Source organism: Camellia sinensis, chromosome 14 (assembly GCF_055761805.1).
Source record: "Camellia sinensis isolate YWXY chromosome 14, ASM5576180v1, whole genome shotgun sequence".
In the NCBI taxonomy this organism is placed as follows: domain Eukaryota; kingdom Viridiplantae; phylum Streptophyta; class Magnoliopsida; order Ericales; family Theaceae; genus Camellia; species Camellia sinensis.
Window position 1 is genome coordinate 56,535,304 of NC_138974.1, and position 22,731 is coordinate 56,558,034.

At 43.6% G+C, this 22,731-nt stretch overlaps 1 pseudogene; it reads right to left on the reverse strand.

The window, feature by feature from the left end:
- Positions 1-265: 265 nt before the first annotated feature.
- Positions 266-22,702, reverse strand: LOC114314720 (phenylalanine N-monooxygenase CYP79D16-like; annotated as a pseudogene).
- Positions 22,703-22,731: the final 29 nt, after the last annotated feature.

The window sequence follows — 22,731 nt, forward strand, 5'->3', positions numbered from 1 at the left end:
AAATTATAGGGTAAATTACAAATACACTATGCTCGGTTTCTTTTCTTGTCCTTTTATTTTTATCTTCCTTGTTGATGTTATCTCATATGTAATGTGTGTTTTCTTCATCAACAAAAAATTTTCTTTGCTGATTAAAAAAAAAAAAAAATAGTTCACTCCTTACAAAACAGAACACTTCACTTAGTGCAAAATCGAAATTAAAACTAGATACCACCATTTACCACTGTTTTTGCTTTTTTGTTTCACACACAACCCCTGGTCTTGTTCAAAGTGAAATACTATACAAATTCTCAGCCAACCGTGGCTTTGCTAGAGCAAGTAGAGGTTTAGCGAGAAGTAGGTCACCCGGAAATTCTTTGAGCCCAATATGTGACACAGTGGGTGGCAAGTTCCATGTGAACCCTTGGAGGAGCCTAGCCATTAACATAGAGGTCATTGTAGACCCTAGTGTAACCCCTGCGCATCTACGCCTTCCGGTGCTGAATGATAACATACGCAAGTCAGGGTCAGTGATCAATACTTCCTAGCCATCGTCCTTAAGGTGGCACTCTGGTTTGAACTTGAGTGACTCATTCCAAATTCTAGGGTTTCGGCCAAGTCCAGGGCGGCTTAGCAAGACATGGCTACCTTTCGGGATGAAGTAGTTTCCGACGGTAGTGTCTGAGATGGAAACATGAGGAACGTTGAATGGCGCAATGGGGTGGAGGCAGAAGGCCTCCTTCACGCACGACTTGATGTAATTGAGCTGTGAGATATCAAATTCTTGGACTAGTCTCTCCTTCCCTACCACTCTGTCCAGTTCCGCCATGGCTCTTTTTAGGGTTTCATGTTGATTTAGCATTTCAGCAAGTGCCCATTCCACACCATTTGATGGGTTGTCCACTGTTGCTATCATCAATTCCTGTATACATATTATTTTAGTCATTATAATTTTAATTAATTCAATTTTAACTATGAATTTATAATTTTGGTTCAATTTAGTTTGATTGATTATAATTTTTAATTTTTTTTAGTGAAAAATATACACGTAAGTAACACATGTCACATTTGTATGGGTAAAATTATAAACTTACTCTACTTAATGAATTAACGCATAACCAATTTAATGATCACTTTTAGTTTGTTTGTTTGTTTTTTTTTTTTTAAAAAAAAAAAAAAAAAAAAACACTAGTGCATTATCAAGTGGACTAACTTGACATAAAATTTAAAATTAAAATTCAAAATTGAATCAATTCATTTCAACATATACCTGTTTTGGAGACCAAGTTTTGTTTTGTTTTTTTTTTTTTTTTTTCTTCTAAAAGTGTAAATCCTATTGCAAAAAGTATTTAGGGACTAATTAGGGACAAAATAAATTGGTTCAAAATATATTTATTTTTTAGACAAAACTTTTGGTTCCAAAAGGTCAGTAATTAATTACTAAGGGTGTGTTTGGTAACGTTTACGTTTTCAGTTTATATTTACAAAAATTTTATAAACTGATTTTTATTTATTTTTAGAAAAACATAAACTACAAACGCGTTTGGTAATTGACAAAACGTTTAAAAAATTATAAAAATATAAAAAAGAGTAAGAAATGACAAGTGGTGACAAGTGGCGGCGGAAGACGGTGGTGGAAAGTGGTGACGGTGGGTGGTGGGTAGCTGGTGGTGTTAGGTGGTGGCGGGTGGGTGGTGGTGGTGGGTGGGTGGGTGGGTGGTGGTGGTCGGTGACGGTGGTGGGTGGTAGCGAGTGGGTGATGGTGGGTGGTAGTGAGTGGGTGGTGGTGGCGGCGGCGGCGGGTGGTGGTGGCAGGTGGGTGGCGGATGACGGGTAGTGGCGGGTGGGTGGTGGTGGTGGCGGCTAGGTGAAGGGTGGTGGTGGTTGGTGGGTGGGTGGGTGGGTGGGTGACGGTGCACGGGTGGCGGGTGGTAGCGAGTGGGTGGGGGTGGTGGTGGTGGCGGTGGTGGTGGCGGTGACGGGTAGTAGGTGGTGGTGGCAGGTGGGTGATGGATGGCAGGTGGTGTTGGGTGGTAGCGAGTGGTTGGTGGTGGTGGTGGTATTGATAGCGGGTGGTGGTGGTAGGTGGGTGGTGGATGGCGGGTGATGGCGGGTGGGTGGTAGTGGTGGGTGGGTGGATGGGTCGGTGGGTGACGATGGCGTGTGGTAGCAAGTGGGTGGTGGTGGTGGTGGTGGGTGGTGGTGACGGGTGGGTAGCAGGTGGTTGGTGGTGGTGGGTGGTAGTGGTGACAGGTGGTGGATGGTGGTGGCAGGTGGGTGGTGAATGGTGGTGGCAAGTAGGTGGTGGGTGGTGGTGGCGGGCGGTGGATGGTAGTGGCAGATGGGTGGTGGTGGTGGTGGTGACGAGTGGTGGGTGGTGGTGGCGAGTGGGTGGGTGGCGAGTGGTGGTGGATGGGTGGTGGATGGTGGTGGCAGTTGGGTGGTGAGTGGTGGTGGCCGGTGGTGGTGGTGGCCGGTGGTGGTGGTGGGTGGTGGTGGCGGAAGACGGTGGTGGAAAATGGTGGCAGGTGGTGACTACTGTTGGGTGGTAAAAAAAAAAAAAACTGAAAACTCAAAATAGAAACACATTTTTTGTGTTTTCATTTTTTGGCCAAATTTATAAACTGAGACCACTGATTTGTAAATCAAAAATTTTACCAAACAAGTTTTTATTTGAGTTTTTTAAATTTTTGTAAATATAAACAGAAAACTGAAAACGTAAGTGTTACCAAACAGCACCTAAATGTCTAATTTTGTTGTTAAAAATAAAATAATAACACTTTTGGCGACAAAAATATTTTGTTTTTAAATTTTTGTCTCTATAATCTTAATTTCTTGTAGTGATTGAAAGTGTATAGATCAAAATCACACAAAGAGCAAAATGTAAGAACTATAAATATAATTTGCACTAATTGATGTGTCATAAGTGAAAGAAAATGTTAGGGATATTAAATATTCTACTAAATGTTCTACCAAATATCTCACATGAGTATGAGACTCAGGGATCCTAAATATTTAACTAAATATTCTACCAAATGTGAGTCTCACACCTATGTGAGACATTTTGTAAAATATTTGGTAAAGTATTTATGGTCTGAGCATTACCCTAAGTGAAAAGTGAAGTGTTATTTATGAATAATAATATAAATCCACCGTATCAATTTAGAAATTATTCAAAAATCAATTTTTATCATACCACGATCTGGGCTTTGACCTCCTCCCGTGAGACCAATGGAGTACCATCTGTTTGTTTAAGCATAATGAGGATATCTAGTATGTCCTCTTTCTCTGTCTTCGTACCATCATTCCATTTTTTGATCCTCTCATCAATCAGAGGATCTTGATATTTCTTTCCGCTTGCGGTAGCCTTTCTCACGATCTTCTCATGGCCACCCAAATCAAGAATGGCTCGTATGCATGGTATGTAATCAGAGACACAGAATGAGTAAAGGTAAGAAAGGACAGTGGCAACTTCAGGGATTTTTGTCAGTGGTGTCAATCAAAAACTTAAATACCATATATCTTAGAGAAAATTCATATTAATTATTGTATCACATATGGAGAAAAAAATCAACAAATTAATTTAACTTCTAAAATTATAAACAAAAATATTTCAATATATTGATACTATTATTTAAGCAAAAAGATATGCTAATACACGAGCTTCTACAATTGACCACGACGAGATTTCATATTTTGAAATCGTTGCATAATAAGCTTATTATCAACACTATTAAATAGTGGGTTCAAAAGAGTAGGATTTAAAACTATGGATTCAAAGTTGTATTTTAGTAGGTTCAATTACTAATTTTTTTCTTAAAATCTAATATTCAGCCAGGGGTTCGGGTGACATCCCTAGCCAAGCCTTGGAGCCGCCCCTGAGAAAGGATAGTGAAAAGCGCATCGACGTGCTCTTCTTCTTCGACAGCTGGTCCTCCATCTTCCATTCCCTTCCCGAAAAACCTCCTGTTGAAGATCATCTTCCTTATCACGTTCCCGCAAAAGTGTTGTGCAGCAACCCTTACATTTACCAAACCACCTGTCGCGGAATTCATACACTGGTTGTACACAGAGCGGATAAGGTGATTGTAGACGTCCCCGAACGCCCCGGGAGGGTTAGGTCCCGTTCTGTTCATTTGGGGTCACTACAACTCGGACTCTCAAATTTGTTACAATTCTTAATCTGAACCAAAGAGTCCAAATCCGGCAAATCGTTTTGAGAAAACAGATTTTTGAAAAGAAGTGTCAAACATGGACTGCTTTGCCAGATACAGAGTCGCCACCTAAATATATTTTTTTAATGGGAAATTTAGGAAACCCTGACTCGGTGCCAAAGGCCACGTGTCCGTCATCACCAAAGTTGCCTCGGCTCGGGAACTTGGGTACGATTGGGGAAGGTCACTTCGTGAGCACCCCCGCCCGCCCGGTCAAAGACCGGCCTCTACTAACCATGATATCTGTTTTTGAAAACATTGTGTATTTCTTATTCCAGTTATTAGCCTAGATTTACTATGTGATGCGCATAGCATACAAGTATAGATCGGGTCGCCCGAATTGGAACAAAACATTTTATGTTTGTTTTTGAAAAATGATTTGATGGTGCTACCCGCAGGTAGGCTAAGATGCGAATTTGCCACCCTCAGGTGGGCTTAGAAAACATGATTTTGCCACTATCTAGTGGGCTTAAAACAAACATTTGATGAATTGTCCCAATTCAGATAACCCAACCTTCACCCACAGGCATTCAAGGCAGTTATATCACATAAGCAAGTAGCCTCATGGTAAGCATGCTATTCATGGCAGTCACTCACACGCATGCAAGGATGCTAAAGCATAAAACTCACCGAGTACTCCAAGCCAAAACAGAAGCTTATTAAAAATCCATGCATGAGTCCTAAGTATACAGAAATGCCTAATGCAACACATACAAAAATGCAAACTATAGCAGGCTCGGCTATTCTAAACATGGCATATGAAATGCTACAACTAACACGTATTCAATTTGGAATTGAAAGTACAATGCAGTTAGTATGATGCGCCGAGCCCAGTGCATGCAATACAGATGAATGATGCAAACATGCTGTCATACTGTATGCTAATTGAAATATGCCCTAATCTAACCATCGTAAGCGGGTAAATAAAAGGGAAGGAAGACGTGGGGTTGGAAGACATACATCGCACACACGCACACTTATTACAATTATGCCCTCGCGCAGAGGGTTCGAATAAATATACAGTCCCGAATGAAAGAATAGTACAGTCCAAATATTACAGTCCAAATAATGTACAAATTCCTAATTAATTTACAAATTAACTAAGAAAGCTGTAAAACTGGCATGCAAGCCAGGGACTTCCTTGACTCCGCTCTGGATGATGAATGATGCATGCCCGGGTGCCTTTGCCCGGAAATCCACGGCGATGCCCCGATTAGTCTCTGTTTGCATTTTTTCTTGAAATACGGGCCAAACTCCGGAAAGTTGCTGATTCTTGATTTTTGCTGCAACAGAGAGCAGGAAAGGGGCATAGCAATGTATTTCACAAATATATGCATGCCTCGAACCTCGTGCCACCAATCACGCATACCGATGCATGATGGCCGAGGAGCCGAATTGCACAATTCAATATAGAATGAATGTACATGAAAATACGACAAAACCTAACTCCATCATGGATGATCCGGAGTGTCAGTGACTAGGGAATTGAGACCCATTCCTCACTTGAAGTACGAAACGCGCCTCGTTTCCTGTGCCCGGGCTAACTTCCATTCCGAACACAATGCAATATGCATGACATGCATGAATGCAACTAAGATACAGCCTAGCAGGCACAATGCTATGAAAATGAGATGCCTCGAAATGCGTGCACACGGGCATGCAAACCGAGAAAATGCATGAATGCGATCTAAGGTACAAACTAGTATGCACCATACTGTGAAGATGACATGCCTCGAAATGCGTGCACACGGGCGTGCAAACCGAGAGAATGACATACGTAATGCAAATGGCACGGAAAATGATATGGGCTTACACTAACATGAGAGAGCCTCAGCCACACTCACATAAGAGGCCGATAGATGAAAATGAAGTGCCTCGAAACGCGTGCACACGGACACGCAAACCGAGGCAATGGCATATGCAATGCAATATGGCTAAAATACGATATGGGCTTACACTAACATGAGAGAGCCTCAGCCACACTCACATAAGAGGCCGACGGATGAAAATGAAGTGCCTCGAAATGCGTACACACGGGCACGCAAATCGAGACAATGGCATATGCAATGCAAATGACATGAAAATATGATATGGGCTTACACTAACATGAGAGAGCCTCAGCCACACTCACATAAGAGGCCGATAGATAAAAATGAAGTGCCTCGAAATGCGTGCACACAGGCACACAAACCGAGGCAATGGCATACGCATTGCAACACGGCTAAAATGGCATACGGAATGCAACATGAACTGATACTAACATGAGAGGGCCTCAGTCACACTCACATCAGAGGCCAATGGATGAAAATGAAGTACCTCGAAACGCGTGCACACGGGCACGCAAACCGAGGCAATGGCATATGCAATGCAATATGGATAAAATATGATATGGGCTTACACTAACATGAGAGAGCCTCAGCCACACTCACATAAGAGGCCGACGGATGAAAATGAAGTGCCTCGAAATGCGTGCACACGGGCACGCAAACCGAGGCAATGTCATACGCAATGCAATGGCATGGAAAATGATATGCAAACATGCTAATGGATTTTCAGCACTGAAATGTGGGGGAAAACAGTCCCGAAATAAGGCGAAATGACACCAAATGCATGGAACAGTCCCGAAATGCGAATTTAGGCACCCGAAATGGCCTATAGCTATGCAATTCGTGCACAATATGGACATGAAGTGCAAAGACAGAAGCTAGGCAGTCCCAAAATAATCATTTTTCCAGTACAAATCATGGCCAAACAGCAAGCAAAGATAGGGCAACAATGGCATACAAAAATAGGGGCCAAGAGAGGGGTATGAAGCAAGTGGTAAATGAAAAATTCAAACAGCAAAATACCCTTCTACAACACTGAAGAGGGACCAAAAATATGGCTATTTACAGTTTATGGCAGCCCCAAAATCAGTATACAAACATGCTAGAAATGCAATGCAAAATGAGGCTCAAAAGTGGCTATAACATGAGGTATACAAAGCATTCACCAAAAAGAAAAATATTGTTAATGAAACATGACAAGGGGGTCAAAATATGGCCACTTTCAGTTCTGATCATGGCCGAAAAATGAAAACACAATAGGCTAAAAAAACATGCAAAAATGAGGGGGAAAGAGGGCTATAATGGTAGGTGGCATATAGAAACATCAAATGGTGATGGGCCCTTCAACAATGTTGAATAAGGGCACAAAATAAGCACATTTACAGTTTATAGAATGCTCAAAAACAGATCACACATGGGCTAGAAATATCATGCAAAAAAGATGGCATACAAGGGGGTTGTGAAGCAAGTGCCAAAAATAAAACTCAAACAGAGAAATATCCTTAATGAAAGATGAAAATGAGCTCAAAATAACACTAATTTCAGTTATGGCCGGAACTCAAAAGTATAAGCAAAGAGGGGTAAGAAATAGATACAAAAAGAGCTAGAAAAATGGAGAAATGGTGCTCACCCTTGAAGACAAGTCTTGGCTGCCTTTTGCTTGAAGAAGTGATGCCTCCTAGCTTCTGGAAAGCTCTCCTAGCTGCTGGAAATGGAGTAGTGGTGGTGGTGCTTGGTGGTGATGAAGAAAAGGGGTAGAACTTAGGGATTTTGGAAGGAAATGAGAGAGATGGAGGGAGATGTAATGCAAGGGCCTCAAACCATTTTTTCTAACCCTAAAAACCAGAGCTGGGGCTGCTTTTATGTAGGCAAAATGGGTGAAAAAAGGGGGGGGGGAAATGGGGGGAAAACACACCAAGTTTCCCTCCAAAATGGCCAAACCCTCGAACATGAGTGTAGTGAAAAACAAAATTCACTTCTAGGACACACTTGGGAAGGGGACCATGGCCGGCTAGTTTAAAAGGGAAAAAATTCATTTCACCAAATAAGTGGCCGGCCAGCTAGATTTTCTGGCCGGCCAGCTACTTTCAGGACAAAAAAATGAACTTCCGGAAAGAAAAGTGGCCGATGGGTGGTAGGAAGGTCCAATGGTGGCCATTCAAGTGTCCAAATTGAAGCCCCGGAAGTTAGATTTCCAATGGCGCAAACCTTGCATTAAAATTCCTCCTGTGAAAAACGTTATGCCCTTTTCCGTGAAGCCGCGCAGATTTCAGTCCAACCGGAGTGATGCCCTACTTCAATCAACTATATTTCCTCCGTCCGGAATTGGATTTAGGAGATTCTTGAGTGAAAAATGAAGCCCCGGAAGTCTTATTTCCAACGGTGGTGGCCTCATAGCTTGATTCCAAGTATGCAAATGAATAGGCCTGATTCAGCGAGGGCTGTTCGACTCTTTCTTAACGGTTCACGCCCATTTTCTCCCCCAACTGGATTTCTTCCCTCTTCTCCTCTTTTCTTCAACTCCAAACCCCTAAGTAAGGTGTTTTGAAAGATTTTTCAAAGATTTCATCTCTCTTTCATTCATTTCCACTTTGTCCTTGCTCGGTTTACCAAAAAGCGCAACATTTGACAAAATGCGAGCCTCGGAACATCGTAAAAATTTTATTTCAAAAACATTTTGAAAGAGAGGGTTTTAAGGTCTAAAAATATTTTGATCAAGATTGTTTTGGTCCAAAAAAGGGTATGAAGTTGAGATTTGACTCTCTCTCCTTGCCGAAGAAATTGAACATTTGCCCTGCACACCTTTTCCTACCAAGTAAACCATCAGTTGCGTCCAAGTCTTATGGACGGTCAAAAATGGGGTGTCTACAGTTGCCCCTCTTTGAGAGAACTCGAAAGTCACACGTGACGGGAGTGAATGTCAAAGCCCAGAGACGACCCATTTTTGACAAGGTCGAAGATTTGGACAAACAAACAAAATACAGATAAATAAATGGTTGCGCCCGCAGGCTGCCTACGTATCCCTTTGCAAGGAATCAAACTAGCGTAGTTTAGGGGCAGGATGCAAAATGATATGCAAAAATATTTTGATAATTGGACTTATACGCTAAGCGAAGCCAGTTTGAAGATTGGACTTATACGCTACGCGAAGCCGGTTTGATAATTGAGGATTCACGCAATGCACTGTAATGTAGTGGCTGAAATGCAATGTAATAGCTAGGAAATGAAGGTACCTCACAGGGGCAATTGGCAATGACTTACCTCATGCTGCTGGGGATCTCCCGCTTCTTCTCAGTTGAACCACAGGTACTACTTTTCTCCCTGACTATGGTTGCAGCTTTCCCTATTCTCCAACAGGGTGACAGACTAGGTTGGATAAGTATCCAGAATTGAGGTGCATACAGATGCTATCTCGATCTATGGGGCTGCCATACAGATTTCAAGCCGAGGATATACCCCTGGGTATTTAAACCAGACTTTAGTCTCGGAAATCCCGAACCTTTGCGTTCTAGGCATAAGCCATTCGAACTCTAGTTTCCACCGTCTCAGTTGGTCTCCTAGGAACTCACCGCAAACACAGGCAGGTGGCCATACCAGACCACCAGAAGTCGTTCGGGCACGACAAACACCAAAGGAATTGCACCTTTAGAGGATTTAAGGTCTCCTAGACCAGGGAGTGCACAAGACAGTGTGAAGAAATGCAAGTAAAATGCAAGTACGATGCGCAAAAATAGCGCGAATGATGATGCAAGATTTAAGGTCTCCTTAGACCAGAGGATTTAAGGTCTCCTGGGCCAGGGAGTGTACAAGACAGTGCGATGCAGAGTGAATGCACAAAACAGTGCTAAACAGATGCACAAAATAGTGCGATGCTAAAGGTGTACAAAACAGTACGAGCAAGGTGAATGCACAAAACAGTGCGATACAGATAAGGTGCGCAAGATAGCGCGATACAATGCACTAACAAGTACAGGTGAGATGCGCAAGATAGCGCGAATGGTACAATACACAAAATAGTGCGATACGCTAAGCATCGTGATTGATTTGAAATGCACAAGACAGTGCGATGGAGGTACGCAAAATAACGCAAATGATAAATTGCACAAAACAGTGCGATTGAGGTGCGCAAAATAGCGCGAATGATAAATTACACAAAAAAGTGCGATGCGCAAAATAGCGCGAATGTAAACTGCACAAAACAGTGCGATTGAGGTGCGCAAAATAGCGCGAATGATAAATTGCACAAAATAGTGCGATGGAGGTGCGCAAAATAGTGCGAATGATAAACTGCACAAAACAGTGCGATACACAAAATAGCGCGAATGTAAACTGCACAAAACAGTGCGATTGAGGTGCGCAAAATAGCGCGAATGATAAATTGCACAAAACAGTGCGATGCGCAAAATAGCGCGAATGTAAACTGCACAAAACAGTGCGATTGAGGTGCGCAAAATAGCGCGAATGATAAATTGCACAAAATAGTGCGATGCGCAAGTTAGCGCGAATGTAAACTGCACAAAACAGTGCGATTGAGGTGCGCAAAATAGCGCGAATGATAAATTGCACAAAACAGTGCGATTGAGGTGCGCAAAATAGCGCGAATGATAAATTGCACAAAACAGTGCGATGCGCAAGATAGCGCGAATGTAAACTGCACAAAACAGTGCGATTGAGGTGCGCAAAATAGCGCGAATGATAAATTGCACAAAACAGTGCGATGCGCAAGATAGCGCGAATGTAAACTGCACAAAACAGTGCGATTGAATGCATCTTCTATGCAAGTATGGAAGCACATTCTATGCAATATTCAAAGCAAGCATATTCTATGCATGAAACAAGCAAAGCGTATTCTATGCGGAATCGAAAGCAAGCATATTCTATGCATGAATCATAACGATGCGCGGCACGCATGCAACAACAGTGTATAAGAAAGTTCACATTCTATGCAATAGAGGAGCATCAAATATGTACACTGGTGCCTCTGATTTACCTCTTAGAGGACTTCACAACATACTCAGCTCAAAAAGGGCACACCCTGTTCAAATTGGCGAGAGATAACATCTGCATGTAAAACCCTCGGGTGTTGCTTGGACTGTCATTCTGACTTGAAGCAGGCTTACACTTGAGGTAGAGGCCCACTCACACTTCGGTAGTATTAACAAGGCCTGAAGAGGTACATCCGGAATACAATCACGGAACTTGCTGAAGGTGAAACTCACTCAGATGCTTCGATTTTCCTTCTTTTGCTTTGCAGTCCGGAACCTAAATAGCTTCAGATAGGTCCTTGTTTTACTGTTCTGACATGACCTGGGTTGAACCCTGCGGTTTTACGAAAGAATGAATCTCGCTTTGCACAGATGTGGAGAACGGCATGGCACTCGGAGCACGAAACGATTTTATTTTTTTTTTGAAATCGAGAGATGAGTTTTCGACCAGGTATTGAGCCTACGGCTGAACACAGCAAAACGACTCAACAAGGAAATAAAAGGCACACAACCTAGACACATCGAGCAACACTCGAAACGACTCAAAACAAGAATCGAGATAAAACAAAAAGACACGACACTCAGACGTGCACAGGGAGCCTGTTTCATCGGGTGGTGTTTTCCACCCTTTCTCATTTGTGGTTCTCACATCACTCAGCCCTCAAGCTCTGTTTTTTTTCTGAAAAAGCCCTTTTCTCACTTTTTCTCTCATCGCATATCTCTCTATTCTTCAATCTCTCATTTTTCATCCCTCTCCTGGGTGGTTGATGGATAAACAGGAAGTTGCGGGCTCTTGTCCCTAGCATGCTGCTCGATTCTTTTTCTCATGCGCACAGCAGTGAACTTCTCCCACAGAGGGGTTGTGTTACAACTGGGTGTGTAGCAAATCTGCAGCTGATCGGTTGACGATGCTCTATTGAGGAGTTTGGACGTGATAAGATCTGTCCAGATAATGGAGTGGGATATCTTGCCCCATTCCAGTTCATGCTTCGCACTTGGCTGGATACCTCATTGCTTGGAGGATGTGAGAGCTTTCTGCCCTTTTCCTGTTAGCTTCCGTTGTGCCCTCTTCTGGCAGGTAGAGTGTCCTTTCTGGCAAGTATTTTGACAAAGGGGAAAAGACAGAACACCTGACTCAACTGTGCCCCTAGTTCAACATTTTGACCATTTTTTGTTTTTGCTTTCTACTAAAATAGTTTTGACCAACATGAGAGTTAGATTAACGCGCTTGTTCGATTTTCTGATTTAAAATCATGCAAGTTAGGCTATGAGCACTGAGAGTTTCCCTTTTTTTGGGTCCAAGAAATGGTCCCGTTTTGAAAAATGGAATACTTTTCGAGAAGATTAGTCAGCCTCAGTAAAAATTCTCAAAAACTATTTTTGCAAACGACCACTGCTCAATGAGCGCGGAACCTACTTTTGAGATGCACAACCTCGGATCCATAGCAATGGAAAATTGCCCCTTGTCTGAAGGACACTGCATGGCAACGGAAAGTTGCCCCTTGTTTGAAATGACACTGCGGCGTTTTGAATGGCAACGAAAAGTTGCCCCTTGTTTGGATAGTGCCGCAGCGCATTATAGTCAGTCCTCAGAGCGACGAACACAACCAGACTCTCAGATACAGAGAAGACAAAGATAACTAGAACCATTGCATGGACACAGTCGAATTTGAATTGTTTTACGGCTGGACTTTAGAATGAAGTTGCCTACGTATCCCAAAGATGGGAATCAAGCCTCACGTAGTTCGGGGTTAAAGTACACTCGGGTATTTAACCTCTCCTTTTTAGGCTCTAACTTTTGCCAAGGCGCTCGTTGCCGGTTGTCGACCTTGCGAGCTTTGTTCTTCTTTTCTTTTTTGATTTTCTTCTTCTTTTTTTTTTGTTCTTTTCTTTGTATATTTTTTTCTTTTTGCATTTTTTTTTTGTTCTTTTTTGTTCTTTTTCTTGCTCTAACTTTTGCCTGGGTCGCCCTTCCGGGTTTTCGGCCCAGCTAGCCTTTCAAGGGTAAAAGTGTAGCTGATCCATGTCAAATGGTTTTGAAATCCTGAAGTCATCTAAATCCAAGAGAATGGTTGCTGTTTGCTGATGATGTAGGAGTCCATCCAATGGGGGGCTGAATTTGCCCCTAGTGTTGTGAATCGGGACTCAATTGTCCTTCAGTGACACCTTCTTATTTCTTCCCTTCTGGGATTTGGCATTCTTGCCAGTCTTTGTCTTGGACTCTTCGAGCACGTCTGACATTTTTGCCCCTAGTTCGAGAGGTACTTCGAATCTAGATTCGCAAGCTTCTTTTGACCTTCTGATCCTCTTGATCCGACTTTCCTGGCCTCTTGTTCGAGGGCTGCTTCAAATCTGGCCACACAGGCCTCATATTGTGGTTAACCGTTGAACATTCTGAATGCAAGTTCAAGGTCTAAAAGCAAGGGGCCGAGTCTTGAGGCTGAGAGCGATCCTAGGCTGCACAATTTCAAGAGTAATTCCACACAGGTCTTTGCAGGACCGTGCAAAACATTTTGTTTTTGAAAGCTTTTAAGAAAGCGACAAATCGCTCGCGCTGAAGATAGTGTGAAACCAGTTTGGATCAAGCCAGGGTCCTTCTCAGTACTTACGCTAACAAGCATGATTTCATTCATCAAGGGCTTAGCACGCCTCTCTTTCTCTTAAATGATCAAAGTTTTACAAATCCCGAGGAATTCCTCCCTCTTCGTTTTCACCACAGTGTTCAAAAAGTTTTGAAAAACTTAGGTCAATGCAATAATTTCAGGGCACAAGAGAGCAGGTGGAATGCACTGTCGTTTCATTCAAACTTCTGGCACAACTGGCACACGGCAGAAGCAAACACAAGAGTGTGAAAATCACTGCTGTTCCATTCAAATCTGTTGGCATAACTGGCTCCAAGGCAGAAACAGACTCAAAAGAAAGCAAAAAGACAAACACAAAACAAGATAGTGATGTCCGAGGTAACACCCTTCGGGATCACCCGACCCCTATACAACAGGACTGACTCGATACGACAAGACAGACCTCAAAACAAAAGAGACTGACTCAAAACAAAAAGATAGACTCAAAAACAAAACAACAAAACTGACCCAATACCCAAGTCAGAAAGCACAAAAACTGGTATTTGCACATTGCTCAGAACAGCGCGTGCCATTCCCACGTCTGGAGTTAATCGAGTGCCGCACGCAGGTGGTTCATCCCCCGATCACATAACATTATCCCCCAAGTTCACTGATCCAGTGCCGATAGACTTTGCTGAGCTCGGCAGGAGGATGACCCCGTTGTCAAACAGATCCTGTACTTCATGGCGAAGACGGAAGCAGTTGTCGGTAGTATGGCCAGTTTGCTGATGGTATGCGCAATACTGGGTAGCATCATGCGTAGCCGGAAGAGGGTTCGGGAGAGGCCGAGGCTCATGGGGTTTGAGATGGCCTTGTCCAACAAGGATTTCGAGAGCTTTGGACAAAGGCATATAGAGGGCATGGAAGACCCTCCGACCTCAGGGTTGGTACTTCTGGGTTTGTGGATTTTTGCTGGACGCACCAAGAAAGGGATTGGTAGGTGCCGGCCTGGTTTGCTGATCTCTTCCAAGTGGAGGATTAGAGCTAACAAGATTGCCTCTGGTATAACGACCCTTCTCCCGGTTTTCCCTTTGATTCAGACTGCTCCCAACTTGAGTAGCGAAAGTGTCATCCACAGCTTTTGCAACAACTGTGAGGACTTGCTCTTTGTCCAGTCCCTTGGCTTTCAAAGCCTCAACAGCCAACAAAAGATGTTCATGGGGATCCATGTCCGCCCCTATCTTATTTTTACCACTCGCCTCCACTTGGTCAAGGGATCGGCCTTCTTCAAATGCAGCCCGTCCCAAGATTGGGGAGCCTTTTGTCGTGAAACTCCTAGCATGTGCTGTGGTCGATGATGGAGCCAATGTCCCAGAGGCTAGATCTGTCACTGTTCTTTGAAGGTCTTCGATCATTCTCTTTAGCTCAGAAGTAGTGGGTTCACGGGTTTGGGATGATTGGGGTTCAGATGCACCCATCATGCATAAGTCCATGCTTTCCGGGATAAACACCTCAGGCTTGGGTAGATGGGCCGGGGTGATGTATATGCTGGGGTCATAGGTGGATGGCAGTATATGGATGAGATTGAGGTAGGCAGGAGATGTTTGGTCATTGGGGTCTGAAGGTGGAGCTATCGTCCGGTTGTCGATGAGATTTTAGACCTCATGACGAAGGCGGTAGCAACGATCGGTGCCATGACCGCGCTGCTGATGGTACATACAGTACTTGGCGGGGTTATGTCTGGCTGGGAGTGGGTCGGGAAGCGGTTGAGGATCGAGGGGTTTGAGATGCCCTCTTTCCATTAAGACTTTTAGTGCGCTAGTCAGGCTCATATAGAGAGGGGTGAAAGTTCTGCCCTGAGCTCGGGCTGGGCTGGTTGTTTGTAGGCTTGGTTTGGCAAAAGGGCTGGCTGTGGTGATTGTATTGATTTCAGTGGGTTCGGGAATAGTGCTACTTCCGGCATTGGTATTCCCTGCGATCGCCCTCCTTGTCGGTTCACTTGTTCTGGGAATGATCCCGCTGTTGAACGCATTCTCGACCTGAACCCCCAGTTCATGCAAACTTTTGAAAGTGAATAGTGGAGCGACTATCAACTTTTGCAACATATCATGTTCGAGGTTTCACACCATCATCTGCACTTGATCCCTCTCAGAAGGGCGACGATCTGTCATTTGTCCTGCCTTTGCTCTCCATCTTGCAACAAATTCCACAAAAGGCTCTGTTGGGTTCTGGCGAGTTGCTTCAAGCTCTTGGATGGTCATTTCAACTTGGGTATTGTAGGAATACTGGTCGATAAAGGCCTCAGCCAGTTCTTCCCAATTTTGCTTCACTGTATCCTCCAATTTGGCATACCAAGTGGCTGCTACACCTGACAGGGTTCTTCCATACAGAGAGAGTTTCTGTGGCTTAGTCAGACCCATCGGCTTCAGGACATCTAAGAAAAGTCGGATATGTACCATTGGATCTCCAGACCCGTCGAAACGGTCGATATATGGCATTTTGAATCTGTCTGGGAGCCGGATGGCAGCCTCGGTGTGCCCATCCTCAATGTCGGGAATAGAGTTAAAGCCCTGTGCCTTTTTGAACTGCTTCTCAAGGTTCGCAATTTTCACTGCGGTCAGATTGAACTCATCAACGTGAAAGGGTTGAGTTCCCTCATTAGGCTGCACCAGGGGTCTGAGCACCTGAGCTTGAGTCAACCTTTCTCGAGGATTCGGATACTGCAAATCTTCAACTGGTAGAATTGGGTCAAAGTTTGGCTGGGGTCCCAAAGCTGGATGTGAGGCAGATGCCCCAGATGGGCGCTGCGTTTCAACACTGGTCTCAGCCTGCATGGCAGTTCCCTGATTTAGCGCTGCTATTACGGCCACAAATTCTTCCGAACCTTGTGCCATCACGGTCTGCTGAGTCTGAACAGAGGTGATGTGACTGGCGACTGACGGATTAGATAAACCGATGAACCCTGACCGAATTTTCTTTACCTTGCCTCAGCGAAAGAACACCGGTTATCAGCACTAGTCCAATGTACCCGGGGGATATCAGAGCCTTTTGAAGCTATGGTTCCAGGGCTACCTAGCAAAAGGGAAAACAGACAGCATCTCAGCCTGATTCCATCTGAACAGTTACGAGCATAGTTGAATGAGTGTGTCTTCTACTGAATTCTGCCCCGAAATTCGGCCTGTGAATTGTTACCCTCGAGTAAAACTGATTCCCAGATACCGACCTGGTGCCCGCAGGCCTGATGACCAAATTCGCAAACTGGTGCCCGCAGGCCTGATGCCCAAACTTGTAGACTGATACATGCATTCCTGTAGAGACGCACTCTAAGGCACATAGCAGATAAGTGAGAGCCAAAACACCCCTATGTTGGGGTAGGGTTTCCCTGTCCTATTTTTGTCAGGAGCTAGGGTTTCATTACGCACGCAGCGGTTTCAAACAACCTATAAACGGGTAAGCAACCTGTCCTAGTTTGGAATGGTCACTATGGATCCGAATATGCACTAGGTCGAATGGTCAAAAAGGGTGCCCCGGTAAAACCGGGGTTTGTGTTCCTATACTGGCAGAGCCCGTAACCGGCAAGCCTTATGGACATGCCTTGACAAGACAAGCCTCTGGCAAAACCGCTCAGGAATAGCAGATGGCAAACACGGTGTCCTAGGCGCACCAATGCAAATGCAATGCAAAGAAACACACAAGTGTAGTCAAAACCAGATATCACGGGTTCGAGTCAAGTTCTCTAACTCCCCAACGGAGTCGCCAAAAACTGTAGACGTCCCCGAACGCCCTGGGAGGGTCAGGTCCCGTTCTGTTCATTTGGGGTCACTACAGCTCGGACTCTCAAATTTGTTACGGTTCTTAATCTGAACCAAAGAGTCCAAATCCGGCAAATCGTTTTGAGAAAACAGATTTTTGAAAAGAAGTGCCAAACATGGACTGCTTTGCCAGATACAGAGTCGCCATCTAAATATATTTTTTTAATGGAAAATTTAGGAAACCCTGACTCGGTGCCAAAGGCCACGTGTCCCTCATCACCAAAGTTGCCTCGGCTCGGGAACTTAGGTACGATTGGGGAAGGTCACTTCGTGAGCACCCCCGCCCGCCCGGTCAAAGACCGGCCTCTACTAACCATGATATCTGTTTTTGAAAACATTGTGTATTTCTTATTCCGGTTATTAGCCTAGATTTACTATGTGATGCGCATAACAAACAAGTATAGACCGGGTCGCCCGAATTGGAACAAAACATTTTATGTTTGTTTTTGAAAAATGATTTAATGGTGCTACCCGCAGGTAGGCTAAGATGCGAATTTGCCACCCTCAGGTGGGCTTAGAAAACATGATTTTGCCATTATCTAGCGGGCTTAAAACAAACATTTGATGAATTGTCCCAATTCAGATAACCCAACCTTCACCCACAGGCATTCAAGGCAGTTATATCACATAAGCAAGTAGCCTCATGGTAAGCATGCTATTCATGGCAGTCACTCACACGCATGCAAGGATGCTAAAGCATAAAACTCACCGAGTACTCCAAGCCAAAACAGAAGCTTATTAAAAATCCATGCATGAGTCCTAAGTATACAGAAATGCCTAATGCAACACATGCAAAAATGCAAACTATAGCATGCTCGGCTATTCTAAACATGGCATATGAAATGCTACAACTAACACGTATTCAATTTGGAATTGAAAGTACAATGCAGTTAGTATGATGCGCCGAGCCCAGTGCATGCAATACAGATGAATGATGCAAACATGCTGTCATACTGTATGCTAATTGAAATATGCCCTAATCTAACCATCGTAAGCGGGTAAATAAAAGGGAAGGAAGACGTGGGGTTGGAAGACATACATCGCACACACGCACACTTATTACAATTATGCCCTCGCGCAGAGGGTCCGAATAAATATACAGTCCCGAATGAAAGAATAGTACAGTCCAAATAATGTACAAATTCCTAATTAATTTACAAATTAACTAAGAAAGCTGTAAAACTGGCATGCAAGCCAGGGACTTCCTTGACTCCGCTCTGGATGATGAATGATGCATGCCCGGGTGCCTTTGCCCGGAAATCCACGGCGATGCCCCGATTAGTCTCTGTTTGCACTTTTTCTTGAAATACGCGCCAAACTCCGGAAAGTTGCTGATTCTTGATTTTTGCTGCAACAGAGAGCAGGAAAGGGGCATAGCAATGTATTTCACAAATATATGCATGCCTCGAACCTCGTGCCACCAATCACGCATACCGATGCATGATGGCCGAGGAGCCAAATTGCACAATTCAATATAGAATGAATGTACATGAAAATACGACAAAACCTAAGTCCATCATGGATGATCCGGAGTGTCAGTGACTGGGGAATTGAGACCCGTTCCGTTACTCAAAGTACGAAACGCGCCTCGTTTCCCGTGCCCGGGCTAACTTCCATTCCGAACACAATGCAATACGCATGACATGCATGAATGTAACTAAGATACAGCCTAGTAGGCACAATGCTATGAAAATGAGATGCCTCGAAATACGTACACACGGGCATGCAAACCGAGGAAATGCATGAATGCGATCTAAGGTACAACCTAGTATGCACCATGCTGTGAAGATGAGATGCCTCGAAATGCGTGCACACGGGCGCGCAAACCGAGAGAATGACATACGTAATGCAAATGGCACGGAAAATGATATGGGCTTACACTAACATGAGAGAGCCTCAGCCACACTCACATAAGAGGTCGATAGATGAAAATGAAGTGTCTCGAAACGCGTGCACACGGGCACGCAAACCGAGGTAATGGCATATGCAATGCAATATGGCTAAAATACGATATGGGGTTACACTAACATGAGAGAGCCTCAGCCACACTCACATAAGAGGCCGACGGATGAAAATTTAGTGCCTCAAAATGCGTACACACGGGCACGCAAACCGAGGCAATGGCATATGCAATGCAATATGGCTAAAATACGATATGGGCTTACACTAACATGAGAGAGCCTCAGCCACACTCACATAAGAGGCCGACGGATGAAAATGAAGTGCCTCGAAATGCGTGCACACGGGCACACAAACCGAGGCAATGGCATATGCAATGAAATATGGCTAAAATACGATATGGGCTTACACTAACATGAGAGAGCCTCAGCCACACTCACATAAGAGGCCGACGGATGAAAATTAAGTGCCTCGAAATACGTACACACGTGCACGCAAACCAAGACAATGGCATACGCAATGCAATGGCATGGAAAATGATATGCAAACATGCTAATGGATTTTCAGCACTGAAATGTGGGGGAAAACAGTCCCGAAATGAGGCGAAATGAAACCAAATGCATGGAACAGTCCCGAAATACGAATTTAGGCACCCGAAATGGCCTATAGCTATGCAATGCGTGCACAATATGGACATGAAGTGCAAAGACAGAAGCTAGGCAGTCCCAAAATAATCACTTTTCCAGTACAAATCATGGCCAAACAGCAAGCAAAGATAGGGCAACAATGGCATGCAAAAATAGGGGCCAAGAGAGGGGTATGAAGCAAGTGGTAAATGAAAAATTCAAACATCAAAATACCCTTCTACAACACTGAAGAGGGACCAAAAATATGGCTATTTACAGTTTATGGAAGCCCCAAAATCAGTATACAAACATGCTAGAAATGCAATGCAAAATGAGGCTCAAAAGTGGCTATAACATGAGGTATACAAAGCATTCACCAAACAGAAAAATATTGTTAATGAAACATGACAAGGGGGTCAAAATATGGCCACTTTCAGTTCTGATCATGGCCGAAAAATGAAAACACAATAGGCTAAAAAAACATGCAAAAATGAGGGGGAAAGAGGGCTATAATGGTAGGTGGCATATAGAAACATCAAATGGTGATGGGCCCTTCAACAATGTTGAAGAAGGGCCCAAAATAAGCACATTTACAGTTTATAGCATGCTCAAAAACAGATCACACATGGGCTAGAAATATCATGCAAAAAAGATGGCATACAAGAGGGTTGTGAAGCAAGTGCCAAAAATAAAACTCAAACAGAGAAATATCCTTAATGAAAGATGAAAATGAGCTCAAAATAACACTAATTTCATTTATGGCCGGAACTCAAAAGTATAAGCAAAGAGGGGTAAGAAATAGATACAAAAAGAGCTAGAAAAAGGGAGAAATGGTGCTCACCCTTGAAGACAAGTCTTGGTTGCCTTTTGCTTGAAGAAGTGATGCCTCCTAGCTTCTGGAAAGCTCTCCTAGCTGCTGGAAATGGAGTAGTGGTGGTGGTGCTTGGTGGTGATGAAGAAAAGGGGTAGAACTTAGGGATTTTGGAAGGAAATGAGAGAGATGGAGGCAGATGTAATGCAAGGGCCTCAAACCATTTTTTCTAACCCTAAAAACCAGAGCTGGGGCTGCTGTTATGTAGGCAAAATGGGTGAAAAAAGGGGGGGAAAACACACCAAGTTTCCCTCCAAAATGGCCAAACCCTCGGACATGAGTGTAGTGGAAAACAAAATTCACTTCTAGGACACACTTGGGGAGGGGGGCATGGCCGGCTAGTTTAAAAGGGCAAAAAAGTCATTTCACAAAATAAGTGGCCGGCCAGCTACTTTCAGGACAAAAAAATGAACTTCCGGAAAGAAAAGTGGCCGATGGGTGGTAGGAAGGTCCAATGGTGGCCGTTGAAGTGTCCAAATTGAAGCCCCGGAAGTTAGCTTTCCAATGGCGCAAACCTTGCATTAAAATTCCTCCTGTGAAAAAAGTTATGCCCTTTTCCGTGAAGCCGCACAGATTTCAGTCCAACCGGAGTGATGCCCTACTTCAATCAACTATATTTCCTCCGTCCGGAATTGGATTTAGGAGATTCTTGAGTGAAAAATGAAAGTGGTGGCCTCATAACTTGATTCCAAGTATGCAAATGAATAGGCCTGATTCAACGAGGGCTGTTCGACTCTTTCTTAACGGTTCACGCCCATTTTCTTCCCCAACTGGATTTCTTCCCTCTTCTCCTCTTTTCTTCAACTCCAAACCCCTAAGTAAGGTGTTTTGAAAGATTTTTCAAAGATTTTATCTCTCTTTTATTCATTTCCACTTTGTCCTTGCTCGGTTTACCAAAAAGCGCAACATTTGACAAAATGCGAGCCTCGGAACATCGTAAAAATTTTATTTCAAAAACATTTTGAAAGAGAGGGTTTTAAGGTCTAAAAATATTTTGATCAAGATTGTTTTGGTCCAAAAAGGGGTATGAAGTTGGATTTGACTCTCTCTCCTTGCCGAAGAAATTGAACCTTTGCCCTACACACCTTTTCCTACCAAGTAAACCATCAGTCGCGTCCAAGTCTTATGGACGGTCAAAAATGGGGTGTTTACAGTGATCAGCTTCTTCAACTCTCTTATCATGAAGCCAGTGGTGTCTAGAAGTTGAGAGGACCTCAAAAGTGAGGACTTTTCTCATCTTCTTCCATTGATCTCCCGTTGGTGAAAGTGCTGCTGATAAGTATCCTCCGCTTGCAATGTCTGCGTGCAGGCAAACAGGTCTAGAGGCGAAAACAACGTCTTTTCTCCTCAGGAACTCTCGAGCAATTTCAGGGGAAGTAACTGAGATAACGTGAACATTGCCGAGGCGAATATACATTATCTCAGTATTCATTTCCTCCATTAGTTTGTGTATCCATCGGAATGTAGGCTTATTTCTAAACCCCAAGGCAAGTGGCCGAATAGTAAAGTCTAGAGGATAAAATCCACAGGTCTCGAGTTTGAGTCACCCCTTGGGGCCACTGGAGGTTTGCCCGATCGTTAACTTCAGAGCCCTCAGGATTAGTCATGGCTTCCCCTAAAATCAGCGAGTTAGGGATACCTGAGTTATCAAAAAAAATGTAGGCTTATTTCTAAGCATTTGTGGGAGGCAACCAATAAAAGGCCATGGTTTTGGCCCAGGAGGAAGCAAGTTTCCATTGATCTTCTTGATATTATTTATGTTAAATCACAATGAAATTATATCAATGATTTAGAAGTAGAAAATGTTATGAATCTTAAATAATTTATTAAATTTTTTTATCAAATTTTTTATATGAGTGTAGGACTCACACAAACTTATAAAAAATTTAATAAATTATTTGAATTTTCTAACATAACTCTTACAAGCATTGCTAAAGTGACCTTGATAGATATTATTT